Source organism: Oncorhynchus masou, chromosome 25 (assembly GCF_036934945.1).
Source record: "Oncorhynchus masou masou isolate Uvic2021 chromosome 25, UVic_Omas_1.1, whole genome shotgun sequence".
NCBI lineage: Eukaryota > Metazoa > Chordata > Actinopteri > Salmoniformes > Salmonidae > Oncorhynchus > Oncorhynchus masou.
This window is the reverse complement of record NC_088236.1, coordinates 12,962,841-12,984,172: the sequence shown is the minus strand read 5'-3', so window position 1 is coordinate 12,984,172 and position 21,332 is coordinate 12,962,841. Positions and strand designations below refer to the sequence as shown.

The 21,332-nt window shown below is 42.9% G+C and overlaps 1 pseudogene; it reads right to left on the bottom strand.

Annotated features, from left to right (window-relative positions):
- The window catches only part of LOC135513470 (F-box/WD repeat-containing protein 8-like), a 36,229-nt pseudogene extending 16,385 nt beyond the window's left edge, over positions 1-19,844 (bottom strand).
- Between the last annotated feature and the right edge of the window lie 1,488 nt (positions 19,845-21,332).

Sequence of the window (21,332 nt, the reverse complement as noted above, 5' to 3'; positions counted from 1 at the left end):
GCTTGCTTTCATCGGTGGAAAAACTAATTCCCAAGTTTATCAAGACATTTTGCAGGAGAATGTTACGCTATCTGTCCGCCAAATGAAGCTCAACAAGAAGTTGGGTGATGCAACAGGACAATGACCCAAAACACAGAAGTAAATCAACAACAGAATGGCTTCAACAGAAGAAAATACACCTTTCTGGAGTGGCCCAACCCGATCGAGATGCTGTGGCATGACGTCAAGAGAGCGGTTCACACCAGACATCCCAAGAATATTGCTAAACTGAAACAGTTTTGTAAAGATGAATAGTCCAAAATTCCTCCTGACCATTGTGCAGGTCTGATCCACAACTACAGAAAATGTTGAGGTTATTGCTGCCAAAGTGAGGGTCAACCAGTTATTAATAAATCCAAGGGTTGACATACTTTTTTCACCCTGCACTGTGAATGTTTACACGGTGTGTTCAATAAAGACATGAAAACATATAATTGTTTGTGTGTTATTAGTTTAAGTAGACTGTGTTTGTCTACTGTTGTGACCTAGATCAGATCACATTTTATGACCAATTTATGCAAAAATCCAGGTATTTTCAAAGGGTTCACATACTTTTTCTTGCCATTGTTTATGACATCTCTCTTGATTTTACAAGATTTGTAAAAAAATCCTTTAGCTGTAACCTTGAGAGGAAGCACTGCAGCAAAGTTATCCCTCAAACTTTCTCCTAGGCCCAATATGTGGCGCTTTAGTGATAATATAACATCATCAGGAATGAGAACATTGTAATGATGTCAGTGGGATAGCTCTGCCAAAGAAATGTCTAACCAACAGAGAGAGGCTCCATTTAGGTCCGGTCCCTAGTCACTTGACTAATTACTTAAGTACCAGCATCTGTGCCTATCAAAACATTCAACATTTAGAGAGAGACAGACTAAGGTGTTTAACAAAGTGGGTTTTTCAAACAGGGTTTTTGTCACAAAACTACATCTTGCAAATATTTATCTTGAAATACACTGAAATGCATGACACCGATTTACAACTAAAGCCCATATTGGATCCTCAAATTGGAGCTCAGGTGCATCCTGTTTCCATTGATCATCCTAGAGATGTTTCCACAATTTGCATTCCACCGGTGGTAAATTCAATTGATTGGACATGATTTGGAAAAGCACACACCTGTCTATATAAGGTCCCACAGTTGACAGTGCATGTCAGAGCAAAAACCAAGCCATAAGGTCGAAGGAATTGTCCGCAGAGCTCCGAGACATTATTGTGTCAAGGCACAGATCTGGGAAAGGACCAAAAAATGTCCACCGCAAAATGTTTGCTGCCTTGAAGATACCCAAGAACACAGTGGCCATCATTCTTAAATATGAGGACATGGAACCTGTAGAGTCCCAGAAATAGGTTCATGCATGTAGGACCATAGCAACAGACCATGGCACTCTACAGGAATAACCAATACATGTCATCTTGCTAACTCTTCTGAAAGGGACAGCCCTGTTCTGGAAAAGACCCAAGAGGTGTAACCATAGATGGCCATAACAATTACAAGAACAACCGACAGGTGCATATCTAATGGTGTCCAATGATCTAGAGCACATGCAGAGTACTAGTTTTGCTGACACCTTCTGAAATAAATAATTGCCCCATATGTACTGGAAAATTCTCTATAACATACACAACATTGTTTCCCATTATTTAATAACAGACTCATTAACACAAACACACAATAGGCTACAGCTCACTTCACAGCTGTGGGGAACTCAACGTATTGTGGTACTGTGTGTGGAGGGCTCTGTACGCAGCATTGTACCTTCACTGTTGCATTTTGCTCGAAGAAAAAGCTTCATAAACTCAGTCTCCTGTAATTAGCAGAGGGCTAAATGAAGGTACGAGCCTCAGTTAGGAGCAGGGCCCTTAGATACACCACAATAATCAAATCAAATCAAATTGTATTTGTCACATACACACATTGTATTTGTCACATACATGGTTAGCAGATGTTAATGCGAGTGTAGCGAAATGCTTGTGCTTCTAGTTCCGACAATGCAGTAATAACCAACAAGTAATCTAACTAACAATTCCAAAACTACTACCTTATACACACAAGTGTAAAGGGATAACGAATATGTACATAAAGATATATGAATGAGTGATGGTACAGAGCAGCATAGGCAAGATACAGTAGATGGTATCGAGTACAGTATATACATATGAGATGAGAATGTAAATAAAGTGGCATAGTTAAGGTGGCTAGTGATACATGTATTACATAAAGATGCGGTAGATGATATAGAGTACAGTATATACGTATACATATGTGATGAATAATGTAGGGTATGTAAACATTATATTAGGTAGCATTGTTTAAAGTGGCTAGTGATATATTTTACATCATTTCCCATCAATTCCCATTATTAAAGTGGCTGGAGTTGAGTCAGTGTGTTGGCAGCAGCCACTCAATGTTAGTGGTGGATGTTTAACAGTCTGATGGCCTTCAGATAGAAGCTGTTTTTCAGTCTCTCGGTCCCAGCTTTGATGCACCTGTACTGACCTCGCCTTCAGGATGATAGCGGGGTGAACAGGCAGTGGCTCGGGTGGTTGTTGTCCTTGATGATCTTTATGGCCTTCCTGTAACATCGGGTGGTGTAGGTGTCCTGGAGGGCAGGTAGTTTGCCCCCGGTGATGCGTTGTGCAGACCTCACTACCCTCTGGAGAGCCTTACGGTTGTGGGTGGTGCAGTTGCCGTACCAGGCGGTGATACAGCCCGCCAGGATGCTCTCGATTGTGCATCTGTAGAAGTTTGTGAGTGCTTTTGGTGACAAGCCGAATTTCTTCAGCCTCCTCCTTTCTTCTTCACGATGCTGTCTGTGTGGGTGGACCAATTCAGTTTGTCTGTATGGAGGAACTTAAAACTTACTACCCTCTCCACTACTGTTCCATCGATGTGGATAGGGGGGTGTTCCCTCTGCTGTTTTCTGAAGTCCACAATCATCTCCTTAGTTTTGTTGACGTTGAGTGTGAGGTTATTTTCCTGACACCACACTCCGAGGGCCCTCACCTCCTCCCTGTAGGCCGTCTCGTCGTTGTTGGTAATCAAGCCTACCACTGTTGTGTCGTCCGCAAACTTGATGATTGAGTTGGAGGCGTGTGTGGCCACGCAGTCGTGGGTGAACAGGGGGTACAGGAGAGGGCTCAGAACGCACGCTTGTCGGGCCCCAGTGTTGAGGATCAGCGGGGTGGAGATGTGGTTGCCTACCCTCACCACCTGGGGGCGGCCCGTCAGGAAGTCCAGTACCCAGTTGCACAGGGCGGGGTCGAGACCCAGGGTCTCGAGCTTGATGACGAGCTTGGAGGGTACTATGGTGTTAAATGCCGAGCTGGATTTAAATGCCGATACTTCCGGCGCCAACAGAGATGGCCGCCTCGCTTCGCGTTCCTAGGAAACTAATACAGTATATACAAATAGAAGATACTTTGGGAAATAGACTCCACATGTTTAGTGTGTGTATGTGTATGTGTGCGTGTGGATCAAGAGTAAAGAGTAAACCAAATACTACAGTAATTAGGAACAAGGCCCAGTAGGAGTAGTTCAGCTATTTCTATACCCACAATACCCAGCGACTGTCCCAGATTCCCCAGACTGGGGTGCACCTCCCTGTTGGGGTTCCAGAGACTGTTAATAGACTCAGGTGGGTATATTGCTACTGTCGTGTCTTTACTATCATTGAATTAAGACTTTTAGTTTTTATCAAAGATTCTCTGTAATTATTATTACGCGATTAAACTGATTAATCATGTAACTGTAATTAACTAGAAAGTCGGGGCACCAAGGAAAATATTCAGATTAAAAAGTTATCATTTCCTAAAATAACTTTTCAGATATTTTCATATCTGATCCATAGACTTCTGATTAATGAATTATTTACTTTACCTCACGTTAGTCTCATTCCAAACGTTGTAAATTGTTGGTTATCTGCACGAACCCAGTCTTCACTATGAGTCATCCATCCATACGTCTTAAATAATTTATTTATTACTAACTAAGTAATTCACAGAAATGCATAAACAAACAAACAAAGTCAATATGGTTACAAGAAATGATAAGGGAATGTGCCCTAGTGGGCGAAACAGGCAAAAGGGAAGTGGGGGTCGACTGAGAAGTCACTACAGAGTTAATAATTATAACAAATGAAATGCTAATCCTTTGCACATGAACGCTCACTCAATCGGGAACAATTGCAATCAATATATATATTTACGCTCAGTGTGTCGTCTTGATCGCTGGTGGGAAGTTGTGTCTTTTGTAGAATTGTCTGTCTCTCTCCCGCTCTCTCTTTGTTGTGGTTATAGTGGAAAGGGTAGCTCAGAGTGACATTCATTCATGTTGTTGTAGAGTGGATGTTTCGGCGGTTGTCGTGCTTCGCATTCAATGATACCGAATTCCTAGCAGCAGACTAGTAATTAATATCAAAGACTTGTTCTTAATCTGTCTGTATCGATAGTCTAAGAGTTTAACCACGTGGTATGGTTAAAAGATTCAGCAATGGTCTACAACCTTTGTATTACCGTGATTGAGAGAAACATGGTCTGGTGATCATTTCTCAAAGTTGGGTTTTATTCGGAATTGCAGAAAAGGGCTGTCCCAGGATGCCTGACCCTAACTGGGAACAGGGGCAATCCTCTGATTTAGTTAAACTCAAAAGGGAATTGGAGTTTCCTTCATTAAACAGTCCAAAATCACATCAAACAATTTTACAAACAGTATCATACTCACTCATTAATCTTATACAACAATTAGATTCATATCTGAGGCTATTATATAAACAGCGATATGGCAATGTGGCCACACCGTCTCTCGTGAGCTTCCCCAAAATGTAACAAACGGACCAGTTCGTAGCTGGATTCTTCACCGATATTTTATACCTTCTCCGGAATATATTTGTTGTTCGGACCTCAAGTTCTGTGAGGTGGAAGAAATTCCTTTGTTCTCTATGAAAATTCACTCTGTCTCTTATACTGTGTGGCCATGAGGCAGGGTCTTCTCAGGAATTTAGACCTCTCTCTGACCACAGCAGCCTAGTTGAAGGAGGCAGGGGGAGGGGGATGGGCTTGCTGTACCCAAAGAGGGCAACGTCATGACACTACTCAGACCCAGATTAGTGTATTGCTACTCAGATTTATTAGTGTATTGCTACTCAGACTCAGATTAGTACATTGCTACTCAGACTCAGATTAGTGTATTGCTACTCAGACTCAGATTAGTGTATTGCTATTCAGACTCAGATTAGTGTATTGCTACTCAGACTCAGATTAGTGTATTGCTACTCAGACTCAGATTAGTGCATTGCTACTCAGACTCAGATTAGTGTATTGCTACTCAGATTTATTAGTGTATTGCTACTCAGACTCAGATTAGTGTATTGCTACTCAGACTCAGATTAGTGTATTGCTACTCAGATTTATTAGTGTATTGCTACTCAGACTCAGATTAGTACATTGCTACTCAGACTCAGATTAGTGTATTGCTACTCAGACTCAGATTAGTGTATTGCTACTCAGACCCAGATTAGTACATTGCTACTCAGACTCAGATTAGTGTATTGCTACTCAGATTTATTAGTGTATTGCTACTCAGACTCAGATTAGTGTATTGCTACTCAGACTCAGATTAGTGTATTGCTACTCAGACTCAGATTAGTGTATTGCTACTCAGACTCAGATTAGTGTATTGCTACTCAGACTCAGATTAGTGTATTGCTACTCAGATTTATTAGTGTATTGCTAATCAGACTCAGATTTACATTTACATTACATTTAAGTCATTTAGCAGACGCTCTTATCCAGAGCGACTTACAAATTGGTGAATTCACCTTCTGACATCCAGTGGAACAGCCACTTTACAATAGTGCATCTAAATCATTAAGGGGGGTGGTGAGAAGGATTACTTATCCTATCCTAGGTATTCCTTGAAGAGGTGGGGTTTCAGGTGTCTCCGGAAGGTGGTGATTGACTCCGCTGTCCTGGCGTCGTGAGGGAGTTTGTTCCACCATTGGGGGGCCAGAGCAGCGAACAGTTTTGACTGGGCTGAGCGGGAACTGTACTTCCTCAATGGTAGGGAGGCGAGCAGGCCAGAGGTGGATGAACGCAGTGCCCTTGCTTGGGTGTAGGGCCTGATCAGAGCCTGGAGGTACTGCGGTGCCGTTCCCTCACAGCTCCGTAGGCAAGCACCATGGTCTTGTAGCGGATGCGAGCTTCAACTGGAAGCCAGTGGAGAGAGCGGAGGAGCGGGGTGACGTGAGAGAACTTGGGAAGGTTGAACACCAGACGGGCTGCGGCGTTCTGGATGAGTTGTAGGGGTTTAATGGCACAGGCAGGGAGCCCAGCCAACAGCGAGTTGCAGTAATCCAGACGGGAGATGACAAGTGCCTGGATTAGGACCTGCGCCGCTTCCTGTGTGAGGCAGGGTCGTACTCTGCGGATGTTGTAGTGTGTATTAGTGTATTGCTACTCAGACCCAGATTAGTGTATTGCTACTCAGACTCAGATTAGTGTATTGCTACTCAGACTCAGATTAGTACATTGCTACTCAGACTCAGATTAGTGTATTGCTACTCAGACTCAGATTAGTGTATTGCTACTCAGACTCAGATTAGTGTATTGCTACTCAGACCCAGATTAGTGTATTGCTACTCAGACCCAGATTAGTGTATTGCTACTCAGACCCAGATTAGTGTATTGCTACTAAGACCCAGATTAGTGTATTGCTACTCAGACCCAGATTAGTGTATTGCTACTCAGACCCAGATTAGTGTATTGCTACTCAGACTCAGATTAGTGCATTGCTATTCAGACCCAGATTAGTGTATTGCTACTCAGACCCAGATTAGTGTATTGCTACTAAGACCCAGATTAGTGTATTGCTACTCAGACCCAGATTAGTGTATTGCTATTCAGACCCAGATTAGTGTATTGCTACTCAGACTCAGATTAGTGCATTGCTACTCAGACTCAGATTAGTGCATTGCTACTCAGACTCAGAGAGATGCAGGTTTGGGGTAACGATAGGGATGCTATTCACTTCGGGTTTCAATTCAGCCCTATAATTATATCAGTAAAAAACAAACATTAAAGGTTGGCCAATTTATAGCCGTCCAAATGTGTTGAGCACTCAGAAAAATAATGGTTTGGGCTTCAGTATTTGCTTAGTGCTTAGCTTTGGCATACCTACCTTAATGTAACCCTGTTCCTAACTCCAGGTACAGTATATCAAAAACAACATTGGGGTTGTATTCATTAGAAACCCTCATTGTCTGTCATGTTTCAATGAATTCCCTAATGAATACGACCCTGTCAAAAGACTGTAATCAATGACATGTTGATTCACCTACCTTGCCTCCATCGTTCATGGCCCAGCCACAATTCTTGACCCCCAGGGCAGCGTGTGTCACTGAGGCGTCCAGACAGATGATTGGGAGGCCGTAGATGGTATGGAGCACCCGGGGCTCCAGGTCCTCAGGGGCCAGCAGGTACACTGTCTCCCTAGCAGAGAGGGTCACCGTGGGGCTACTGTCTACTCCTCTCCCCTCAGCCCCTGGTACTAGGACCATAGACTCCTCCTGTGACCAGAGCCACTGTTAGAAAAGTTAATACTTTATTCAGCCTGCTGATTAGACTTCTCACTCCATGTGACAGTAAAGTACCTCACATATGAAAAGTCCAGTTGCACTGCTAATGAACTAATATGGTATATAATGGATTGACTGTGACAGATAGAGGAATTCAAATATGAGAAATCACAACAGCAGACTGGATCAATGTAGACACCGTATCATTGCATCAGGGGATTCTATCATAATCCTCTTTCAAATGATCAAGCTGAGAGAGACAGAGAGAAAGAGAGAGAGAGAGAGAGAGAGAGAGAGAGAGAGCGAGAGAGAGAAAGAAAGAGTGAGAGAGTGACAATGTAATCATATGTTTCCCATGCCAATAAAGTCCTTTGAATTGAAATTCAATTGAGAGAGAGACACAGGTTTGGGCAGTGTGGCCTGGCAGAGGGTCCTCCAGTAGCCCGTCATCAGGCTGGTCCAGCCAGACGTCTAGCCCAGCAGCTAAGGTGGGGCTCTCCAGACTCAGAGCCAGGGTGTGTAGACCCTCCCAGGGATCTGGAACCCTGCTATGTGCTGCAAATCATGTGTGAAACACAAACAAACTCTGGCTGAAACTAATCCTGGACTTGCATGAGTAGCAGGTCCAAGATCCAAGACCAGAGTACCAGATGCAGCAGCCAGTCACGTGGAACCTTTTGCCCAGCTAGCTTGCTAATGTGGAATGTGTCTTGCTAATCAAACCCTGAAACTGTTATTTCCAAGTCTTGTGAAAGCAAAATGTTTTCTGTACAATTCCCAGAAAAGGCTAGCCAGTGGAATAGCCATTAAGATGACTGGAGAGTTGAGGACCCCTGAGGTCTGCAGTCAAGGGGGCTGGGCCTCAGGAAGTGGGCCTCAAGAAGGGGGGTGCAGAATCCTAGTGGAGGGTGTCCCACAGTACCTGGCGGGACGGAAAACAACATTACACAACACGAGGGATTATATTAACATTAAAGAGATTCACAACATAGTGAATAGAAGCCTAAAACAGTCACTTTTTACGAAGCATTGATGCATACTGCTCAAGAGGACCAGGCAGATATCAGTAGCTCTAAGCAGATATAACTAGCTCATCCTAGATTTAGACAGTCCTCTCTCTGCACATGCATAGAAACACCAAATGCTTCCCAAGTTTCCCATTTGCAGCTTAGTCAATTGGAGACATGCAGAGTTGAGTGAGGTGGCTGCTGAGTTCCTCACAGTCTGCATGTGAATAGCCATGAGACAAGCTACCCCAGGTCCACCCCAGCACCAGCTGCCCTGGGCTCTCTCAGATGGACAGAGCTCCTCTACGGTGCTGGAGCCTGGATGTGGGTCAGGACTGGTGCTGGGTTGGGCTGTTGGAGAGAGCTGCAGACAGGGATAACCACAGAGAGTAGCACCAAAGGGCTGCCAGATAAACCCTTTCAACTAGTTTGCTACCAATGACACTGTGGCACAAACAAGATGGTAAGATAGCTAGCTTCAACTCCCCAATTTACATGTTACAATCACTTATACCACTTCAGCGAGCTACTGTACCACCCACTTCACTGAGCATCGGTCTCCCAGCATGAGGAAATGGGACAGACAGGCAGACAGAGACAGGCAGACAGAGACAGAGACAGACAGACAGACAGACAGACAGACAGACAGACAGACAGACAGACAGACAGACAGAAAGGAGGCTAAAACTCTCCATCTGACATCTCAGGGTTTGTCAGGAAGGTAACAACACTCAACGTAATTAGTGCATCGTCCTTCAGCCAAGAATCAACAGGAGAAATCCATGCCTTTCCATCTTCCAAGCCATGAAACGTTTGATGCATCAATTTAAGGCAAGATCAAAGCACAACCTGCAGTTCTGCTTCCTCAGAGCATCTACAAGATACTGTATGAAGGTGAGAGAAATATTTGATCAGTTTGCCTCGAAAAAGCACCGGGGAAAAAAACTGTCAGCTAAAACTCAACCCTGGTTATACAAGGATCTCATAGTGACGCATAGTATCTTATAGAATTCAGTGATCCAAGTCGGATTAAGTCAAATGTTATTTGTCCACATACGCCGAATACAACTAGTGTATACTTTACTGTGAAAAGCTTGCTTACGAGCCCTTCCCAAAGATGCAGAGTTTCAAAATAATAAAATATTAACACAAGGAATAAAATACAGAAGAACAGAGCTATGTACAGGGAGTACCAGTACCAGATCAATGTGGAGCTATATACAGGGAGTACCAGTACCAGATCAATGTGGAGCTATATACAGGGAGTACCAGATCAATGTGGAGCTACATACAGGGAGTACCAGTACCAGATCAATGTGGAGCTATATACAGGGAGTACCAGATCAATGTGGAGCTACATACAGGGAGTACCAGTACCAGATCAATGTGGAGCTATATACAGGGAGTACCAGATCAATGTGGAGCTACATACAGGGAGTACCAGTACCAGATCAATGTGGAGCTATATACAGGGAGTACCAGATCAATGTGGAGCTACATACAGGGAGTACCAGTACCAGATCAATGTGGAGCTATATACAGGGAGTACCAGATCAATGTGGAGCTACATACAGGGAGTACCAGTACCAGATCAATGTGGAGCTACATACAGGGAGTACCAGTACCAGATCAATGTGGAGCTATATACAGGGAGTACCAGATCAATGTGGAGCTACATACAGGGAGTACCAGTACCAGATCAATGTGGAGCTATATACAGGGAGTACCAGATCAATGTGGAGCTACATACAGGGAGTACCAGTACCAGATCAATGTGGAGCTACATACAGGGAGTACCAGTACCAGATCAATGTGGAGCTACATACAGGGAGTACCAGTACCAGATCAATGTGGAGCTATATACAGGGAGTACCAGTACCAGATCAATGTGGAGCTATATACAGGGAGTACCAGTACCAGATCAATGTGGAGTTATATACAGGGAGTACCAGATCAATGTGGAGCTACATACAGGGAGTACCAGTACCAGATCAATGTGGAGCTATTTACAGGGAGTACCAGATCAATGTGGAGCTATATACAGGGAGTACCAGTACCAGATCAATGTGGAGCTATATACAGGGAGTACCAGATCAATGTGGAGCTACATACAGGGAGTACCAGTACCAGATCAATGTGGAGCTATATACAGGGAGTACCAGATCTATGTGGAGCTATATACAGGGAGTACCAGTACCAGATCAATGTGGAGCTATTTACAGGGAGTACCAGATCAATGTGGAGCTATATACAGGGAGTACCAGTACCAGGTCAATGTGGAGCTATATACAGGGAGTACCAGATCAATGTGGAGCTACATACAGGGAGTACCAGATCAATGTGGAGCTATATACAGGGAGTACCAGATCAATGTGGAGCTATATACAGGGAGTACCAGATCAATGTGGAGCTACATACAGGGAGTACCAGTACCAGATCAATTGTGGAGCTATATACAGGGAGTACCAGATCAATGTGGAGCTATATACAGGGAGTACCAGATCAATGTGGAGCTATATACAGGGAGTACCAGTACCAGAACAATGTGGAGCTATATACAGGGAGTACCAGATCAATGTGGAGCTACATACAGGGAGTACCAGTACCAGATCAATGTGGAGCTATATACAGGGAGTACCAGTACCAGATCAATTGTGGAGCTATATACAGGGAGTACCAGATCAATGTGGAGCTATATACAGGGAGTACCAGTACCAGATCAATGTGGAGCTACATACAGGGAGTACCAGTACCAGATCAATTGTGGAGCTATATACAGGGAGTACCAGATCAATGTGGAGCTACATACAGGGAGTACCAGTACCAGATCAATTGTGGAGCTACATACAGGGAGTACCAGTACCAGATCAATTGTGGAGCTATATACAGGGAGTACCAGATCAATGTGGAGCTACATACAGGGAGTACCAGATCAATGTGGAGCTATATACAGGGAGTACCAGTACCAGATCAATGTGGAGTTATATACAGGGAGTACCAGATCAATGTGGAGCTATATACAGGGAGTACCAGATCAATGTGGAGCTATATACAGGGAGTACCAGATCAATGTGGAGCTATATACAGGGAGTACCAGTACCAGATCAATGTGGAGCTATATACAGGGAGTACCAGATAAATGTGGAGCTATATACAGGGAGTACCAGTACCAGATCAATGTGGAGCTATATACAGGGAGTACCAGATCAATGTGGAGCTACATACAGGGAGTACCAGATCAATGTGGAGATATATACAGGGAGTACCAGTACCAGATCAATGTGGAGCTATATACAGGGAGTACCAGATCAATGTGGAGCTATATACAGGGAGTACCAGTACCAGATCAATGTGGAGCTATATACAGGGAGTACCAGATCAATGTGGAGCTATGTACAGGGAGTACCAGATCAATGTGGAGCTACATACAGGGAGTACCAGATCAATGTGGAGCTATATACAGGGAGTACCAGATCAATGTGGAGCTATATACAGGGAGTACCAGATCAATTTGGAGCTATATACAGGGAGTACCAGATCAATGTGGAGCTATATACATGGAGTACCAGATCAATGTGGGGCTATATACAGGTAGTACCAGATCAATGTGGAGCTATATACAGGGAGTACCAGATCAATGTGGAGCTATATACAGGGAGTACCAGTACCAGATGCCGAGGAACTTAAAACTTGCTACTCTCTCCACTACTGTTCCATCGATGTGGAGTGGGGTGTTCCAATCATGTGGCTATATACAGGGAGTACCAGATCAATGTGGAGCTATATACAGGGAGTACCAGATCAATGTGGAGCTACATACAGGGAGTACCAGATCAATGTGGAGATATATACAGGGAGTACCAGTACCAGATCAATGTGGAGCTATATACAGGGAGTACCAGATCAATGTGGAGCTATATACAGGGAGTACCAGCTCAATGTGGAGCTATGTACAGGGAGTACCAGATCAATGTGGAGCTACATACAGGGAGTACCAGATCAATGTGGAGCTATATACAGGGAGTACCAGTACCAGGAATACCTACCCTCACCACCTGGGGGCGGCCCGTAAGGAAGTCCAGTACCCAGTTGCACAGGGCGGGGTCGAGACCCAGGGTCTTGAGCTTGATGACGAGCTTGGAGGGTACTATTGTGTTGAATGCCGAGCTGTAGTCGATGAACAGCATTCTCACATAGGTATTCCTCTTGTCCAGATGGGTTAGGGCAGTGTGCAGTGTGGTTGAGATTGCATCGTCTGTGGACCTATTTGGGCGGTAAGCAAATTGGAGTGGGTCTAGGGTGTCAGGTAGGGTGGAGGTGATATGGTCCTTGACTAGTCTCTCAAAGCACTTCATGATGACGGAAGTGAGTGCTACGGGGCGGTGGTCGTTTAGCTCAGTTACCTTAGCTTTCTTGGGAACAGGAACAATGGTGGCCCTCTTGAAGCATGTGGGAACAGCAGACTGGTATAGGGATTGATTGAATATGTCCGTAAACACACCAGCCAGCTGGTCTGCGCATGCTCTGAGGGCGCGGCTGGGGATGCCGTCTGGGCCTGCAGTCTTGCGAGGGTTAACACGTTTAAATGTTTTACTCACTTCGGCTGCAGTGAAGGAGAGACCGCATGTTTCCGTTGCAGGCCGTATCAGTGGCACTGTATTGTCCTCAAAGCAGGCAAAAAAGTTATTTAGTCTGCCTGGGAGCAAGACATCCTGGTCCGTGACTGGGCTGGATTTCTTCCTGTAGTCCGTGATTGACTGTAGACCCTGCCACATGCCTCTTGTGTCTGAGCCGTTGAATTGAGATTCTACTTTGTCTCTGTACTGACGCTTAGCTTGTTTGATAGCCTTACGGAGGGAATAGCTGCACTGTTTGTATTCAGTCATGTTACCAGACACCTTGCCCTGATTGAAAGCAGTGGTTCGCGCTTTAAAGTTTCACGCGAATGCTGCCATCAATCCACAGTTTCTGGTTAGGGAATGTTTTAATCGTTGCTATGGGAATGACATCTTCAACGCACGTTCTAATGAACTCGCACACCGAATCAGCGTATTCGTCAATGTTGTTATCTGACGCAATACGAAACATGTCCCAGTCCACGTGATGGAAGCAGTCTTGGAGTGTGGAGTCAGCTTGGTCGGACCAGCGTTGGACAGACCTCAGCGTGGGAGCTTCTTTTTTTTAGCTTTTGTCTGTAGGCAGGTATCAGCAAAATGGAGTCGTGGTCAGCTTTTCCGAAAGGGGGGCGGGGCAGGGCCTTATATGCGTCGCGGAGGTTAGAGTAACAGTGATCCAAGGTTTTTCCACCCCTGGTTGCGCAATCAATATGCTGATAAAATTTAGGGAGTCTTGTTTTCAGATTAGCCTTGTTAAAATCCCCAGCAACAATGAATGCAGCCTCCGGATAAATGGTTTCCAGTTTGCAAAGAGTTAAATAAAGTTTGTTCAGAGTCATCGATGGGTCTGCTTGGGGGGGGGATATATACGGCTGTGATTATAATCGAAGAGAATTCTCTTGGTTGATAATGCGGTCTACATTTGATTGTGAGGAATTCTAAATCAGGTGAACAGAAGGATTTGAGTTCCTGTATGTTTCTTTCATCGCACCATGCCTCGTTAGCCATAAGGCATACACCCCCACCCCTCTTCTTACCAGAAAGGTGTTTGTTTCTGTCGGCGCGATGCGTGGAGAAACCCGTTGGCTGCACCACTTCGGATAGCGTCTCTCCAGTGAGCCATGTTTCCGTGAAGCACAGAACGTTACAGTCTCTGATGTAATGATATGATATGTACATGAAGGCAGGGTAAAGTGACTAGGCATCAGGATAGATAATAATAAGGTATTTGAGGTAGATATGTACATGAAGGCAGGATAAAGTGACTAGGCATCAGGATAGATAATAATAAGGTATTTGAGGTAGATATGTACATGAAGGCAGGATAAAGTGACTAGGCATCAGGATAGATAATAATAAGGTATTTGAGGTAGATATGTACATGAAGGCAGTGTAAAGTGACTAGGCATCAGGACAGATAATAATAAGAGTAAAATAAAGAACAGAGGCGCAGCAGCAAATTATGTTTAACAAGGCGCAATTGTTAATTGAAATCCATTCCAGGTGACTACCTCATGAAGCTGGTTGAGAGAATGCCAAGTGTGCAAAGCTGTCATCATGGCAAAGGGTGGCCACTTTGAAGAATCTCAAATATAAAATATATTTCTTTAACACTTTTTGGTTACTACATGATTCCATATGTGTTATTTCATAGTTTTGATGTCTTCACTATTATTCTACAATGTAGAAAATAGTAAAAATAAAGAAAAACCCTTGAATGAGAAGGTGTGTCCAAACTTTTGACTGGGTGGCTGGAGTCTTTGGCAATTCTTCGAGCCTTCCTCTGGCACCGCCTGATATAGAGGTCCTGGATGGCATAGAACTCGGCCCAGCGATGTGCTAGGCTGTCCGCATCACCCTCTGTAGCACTTTGCAGTCAAGGGTGGTGCATTTACCATACCAAGCGGTGATGCAGCCAGTAAAGATGCTCTCGATGGTGTAGCTGAAAAACTTTTTGAGGATCTCAGGGCCTATGCCAAATATTTTCAGCCTCCTGAGGGGGAAGACATGATATTCTGGGTGAATACAATTTGCTGCAGCAGGCAGCCCTCTGTCTCTGTACGTAGGGAATAGAGTGCCTTTTGGGACCCAGCCAGAGTTCACCGGCGCCAGAGGAGAATTTAATCAGACCACTCCCTGTGGGCCCCAGCCTCCTGAAACAACATTTAACAGACTCATTTCAGCAGCTCAAGTCACGCTTTCATCCTACTGTACACCGGACCCAGGCGAATTTAAGTAGCTTACTTCATGTGAGAATCCATAGCTGTAAGGGACATAACATAGAGGCTGAAGTCTATTGTGTTTTCACAACAGGTTGAATTAAAAGAACATGAAAAAAAGGAGTTCAAAGACAAGTGGTGGTCTCTTTTAGTACAGAGTCAAAACAGCAGCTCAATGTCTATTGATCTCCCTTCATTAGGCTGGAAATGTGCCGATCAACACAGCTGCTTGCCCCTTCTGACACTGAAAACAGGTTATATACTGTATATCTTACATCGGCAACAACATAGCTGTCACAGGAACTGATGTCACACAGCACCTTCTCAAAGGTCATACTGCAGTTAGCTGATTGATCCAACACGATTCTAGGAGTAGGAAGACATGCAAGTCGAAATGTTGTTTATTGGGGTCCTTGCAATTACAATGTTATTACTACAATGAATACTGTATAGTTACACATGTTTAAGTTAATACTGTATTATTACACAGGTTTAAGTTAATATTGTATAGTTACACAGGTTTAAGTTAATACTGTATAGTTACACAGGTTTAAGTTCATATTGTATAGTTACACAGGTTTAAGTTAATACTGTATTATTACACAGGTTTAAGTTAATACTGTATAGTTACACAGGTTTAAGTTAATACTGTATTATTACACAGGTTTAAGTTAATACTGTATAGTTACACAGGTTTAAGTTAATACTGTATTATTACACAGGTTTAAGTTAATACTGTATAGTTACACAGGTTTAAGTTAATACTGTATTATTACACAGGTTTAAGTTCATATTGTATAGTTACACAGGTTTAAGTTAATACTGTATAGTTACACAGGTTTAAGTTAATACTGTATTATTACACAGGTTTAAGTTAATACTGTATAGTTACACAGGTTTAAGTTCATATTGTATAGTTACACAGGTTTAAGTTAATACTGTATAGTTACACAGGTTTAAGTTAATATTGTATTATTACACAGGTTTAAGTTAATACTGTATTATTACACAGGTTTAAGTTCATATTGTATAGTTACACAGGTTTAAGTTAATACTGTATAGTTACACAGGTTTAAGTTAATATTGTATTATTACACAGGTTTAAGTTAATATTGTATAGTTACACTGGTTTAAGTTAATATTGTATAGTTACACAGGTTTAAGTTAATACTGTATAGTTACACAGGTTTAAGTTAATATTGTATTATTACACAGGTTTAAGTTCATATTGTATAGTTACACAGGTTTAAGTTAATACTGTATTATTACACAGGTTTAAGTTCATATTGTATAGTTACACAGGTTTAAGTTAATACTGTATAGTTACACAGGTTTAAGTTAATATTGTATTATTACACAGGTTTAAGTTAATATTGTATAGTTACACTGGTTTAAGTTAATATTGTATAGTTACACAGGTTTAAGGGCAAATTCAGATGAAGTGTTATCTAAAAAAATGCATTGAGTTAAAGTGCCACACACACAGCCAAGCAGTCAGACACACACCCCTATCAAGCCAAGCCGTCTCCTACCTCCCAGTTGGAGCGCACAGTGTTCTCAGAGTTCCTGCAGTCTCGTAGTGTGTTCTTCCAACAGGGGGAGTCAGAGACAGCGGTACCATGGTGATAACCATTCTCCAGACACATCCTAAATGGCAACACATCGTCCTCCGCCAGGACGGCCCACGCCGTGGAACCTGTGGAAGCATATTGAGTGATCATCACTAGGTACAACAAAGTAGAACGGTGTACTTATACTACACATCTTGCTGACCTGGAGAGGATATTGAAGGGGACATGTTGGATAGTGGTCATCATCACTTACTAGGGCCTACGTCACATTAAGGTTGCACAAAACAGTGTGTGGTCTGTTCAGGTCTACTTATGCTTCAAGTGAAAACAGAGTAGTCTCTGAGTTTTATATAACTGACGGATCTGATCATGATCTTAGTTTACCTGAGCACATCATCCCAACTCTGTCCGTCTGAGATATTGGAAGATATTCGGGGCTAACTCATAGGGCGACTCAAAGTCAAAGAAGGGAATGTAATTTATCTCATTCTGCAAAAAAATAAGTAAATCAGCAATGAAATTGAGTTCCACTTAATGAAGTGGTAGGTAGGCTACCTCTACTGGTGGAATTGTCATGATCATCCTCGACATCATCTTACCAGGTCTTGAATAAATTGATCCACCAATTTGTTTCCCTTGGTAACTTTCACACTGTGGTATTGTCTCTTCCTTCGTATCCTCTCCTCTTGAATCCTCTCCAACAAGGGACTGGTCCTTCCACCAAGCAAGCCCTCGGGCTATCGATACATTGTGGTTGGTCCTCTTCTCGTTCACTGTTGCCCTGTAAAGTTGCAGATGACACATGCTTCTGTCTCCTTTCTGGTCCACTAACGTTTTCACAAAACATCTTATTTTTAGAGTCCTCCCGACTTGGTTGGCCAAGAAAGTCACCATTGGAGTTCGGTTGCTCGTCGTTTATATAAAATCAAATTGTATTTGTCACATGCACCGAATACAACAAGTCGTGGCCAAAAGTTTTGAGAATGACACAGATATGAATTTCCACAAAGTTTTTTGCTTCAGTGTCTTTAGATATTTTTGTCAGATGTTACAATGGAATACTGAAGTACAATTACAAGCATTTCATAAGTGTCAAAGACTTTTATTGACAATTACATTTTATTGACAATTACAGTATTTTTCAAGACCTCTGTAATCTGCCATGGCATGCTGTCAATTAACTTCTGGGCCACATCCTTACTGATGGCAGCCCATTCTTGCATAATCAATGCTTGGAGTTTGTCAGAATTTGTGGGGTTTTGTTTGTCCACCTGCCTCTTGAGGATTGACCACAAGTTCTCCATGGGATTAAGGTCTGGGGAGTTTCCTGGCCATGGACCCAAAACATCAATATTTTGTTCCCCGAGCCACTTAGCTATCACTTTTGCCTTATAGCAAGGTGCTCCATCATGCTGGAAAAGGCATTGTTCGTCACCAAACTGTTCCTGGATGGGAGAAGTTGCTCTCGGAGGATGTATTGGTACCATTCTTTATTCATGGCTGTGTTCTTAGGTAAAATTGTGAGTGAGCCCACTCCCTTGGCTGAGAAGCAACCCCACACATGAATGGTCTCAGGATGCTTTACTGTTGGCATGACACAGGACTGATGGTAGCGCCCACCTTGTCTTCTCTGGACAAGCTTTTTTCCGAATTCCCCAAACAATCGGAAAGGGGATTCATCAGAGAAAATGACTTTACCCCAGTCCTCAGCAGTCCAATCCCTGTGCCTTTTGCAGAATATCAGTCTGTCCCTGATGTTTTTCCTGGAGAGAAGTGGCTTCTTTGTTGCCCTTCTTGACACCAGGCCATCCTCCAAAAGTCTTTGCCTCACTGTGTGTGCAGATGCACTCACACCTGCCTGCTGCCATTCCTGAGCAAATTCTGTACTGGTGGTGCCCCGATCCCGCAGCTGAATCAACTTTAGGAGACGGTCCTGGCGCTTGCTGGACTTTGTTGGGCGCCCTGAAGCCTTCTTCACAACAATTGAACTGCTCTCCTTGAAGTTCTTGATGATCCGAAAAATGGTTGATTTAGGTGCAATCTTACTGGCAGCAATATCCTTGCCTGTGAAGCCCTTTTTGTGCAAAGCAGTGATGACGGCACGTTTTTCATTGCAGGTAACCTTGGTTGACAGAGGAAGAACAAGGATTCCAAGCACCACCCTCCTTTTGAAGCTTCCAGTCTGTTATTCAAACTCAATCAGCATGACAAAGTGATCTCCAGCCTTGTCCTCGTCAACACTCATACCTGTGTTAACGAGAGAATCACTGACATGATGTCAGCTGGTCCTTTTGTGGCAGGGCTGAAATGCAGTGGAAATGTTTTTTGGTGATTCAGTTCATTTGCATGGCAAAGAGGGACTTTGCAATTAATTGCAATCCATCTGATCACTCTTCATAACATTCTGGAGTATATGCAAATTGCCATCATACAAACTGAGGCAGCAGACTGTGAAAATTAATATTTGTGTCATTCTCAAAACTTTTGGCCAATACTGTACAAGCCCTTAACCAACAATGCATAACTGTTTTTAAAAGTAAGTAAGAAATTATTTGCAAAAAATATATATGAAAACGGAAGGAAAAAAGTAACACAATAAAATAACAATAACGAGTCTATATACAGGGGTACCGGTACCGAGTCAATGTGCGGGTATGTTGTTTGTCAGTTCTTGATTCCAACGCTCTGTAAACGCTGCCATATTTTCTACCATTTTTACAACAACATATATCTTTAACTTGTTATTTATAGACAAAATAACAAAGCGGCAGGGTTAACATTTTTGTAGCTAGTCCTCACCAAAACAAAAAACAGTGAAGTCCTGTACCAAAACCTGTCCGACTAGAGACTTTGCTATCAGATTAGTTCCACAAAATGTAATTCCTCAGTTTATTATGGGCGCATCGGTCTGTAATAGTGGATTGTTTCATATTTTAATTTCAACAAAGAATAACGTGTACAATGAATAACGTTTAAATGAAAATACACAATTACTAAAGAAAAAAGTTTATGATCCCGATGGTATACTTTCTAGGTACAGTCCTCTCAACTGTATTATACTTATTATTTTAAATCCTATGATTATTCAACTAGACCTCTCTTTGACCATTATATCAAACAAAAGCCTATGCGGATAAAATGAGACGACGGGTTTTTAAGAGTTAATGATTACCTCTCTCTTTTGGGAGAATATGATGTAAACCCCTCACACCATGTGACTCTTTAATCATGAATAATATAAGAAAGAGAGAGAGCGAAACAACACAGTCCAGATCTGATCCGTACAGTAAAGAGGATCATATTACCGATGAGTGGATAAGAGGAGGGGACAAGGACAGATAATAAATATAAATAGATTTTTTTGAGAACATGTGCTGGCTCCCGATAGACCAGCCTCTGCCTCTACCCGGTGACTCGATTGTATGTGCCCAAGGACCCTCACCATGCTCCGGGACCCAGTCGCTCGCCTCCCGCCTCCGGAGGATCGGGGACGAGATGGATAAAACCTGGACGGTTGGCTTTCGAAACAACAGATATTACGATAAACTGGAGTTTAATAGAAAAGTCTACTTTAAACGTTTTGTATGCACAGCAATACAAATCACCGTCCTCATGCTCTTTATCAGAAAGCGACACCTGTAGGTGCGAGACACTGCAAAGGCAAAACCAGCAACCGGTAAGCTTCACAGGTACGCGTCATCACTATTGCCAAGTTCAAAACAACTGGGAACTCGGAAAAATACGAGGTCAAATCATGACGTCGGTAATCTTTTGGTCGGAAAGTCGGAGCATTAGGAAGAGTCCCGAGTTCGAATTCCAAGTTGAATGACCGTTCAAATTTATTTTTCTCAGTCGGAGCTCGTTGTTGTCCAAGTTCCCAGTTGTTTTGAACTCACTGAAGTCTGAAGTCGAAGATTTCCGAGTTCCCAGTTTCGAGTTGCTTTGAACGCAGCATATGAGTAAAGCAAACAAACTTGGTTGCGAGTATAGACGGTTGATTGTCAACTTTCCCCAACAATGTTCAGCAAGTAAATTGCGGTTATAAATATGTAACTGTAGTTGGTGTAAGCTGTAGTTTATTTACAATTTGAGTATGTATAATTTAGTTATTCATAAGCAAAACTATGTTGGACTATTCAAAGATTGTGAAAAAAATCTAAATATGAACTAAATGTTTATAATGCACTAACGTTTGAATTTATTTATCCATTTTAGATGATCCCGAAGAGGAGAGAAAGCTGTCAGAATATTTGCACTGAGAAAATGGATGCCAGCCAGTCAGCCCCAGAGCGCCGAGGTCCAGCGT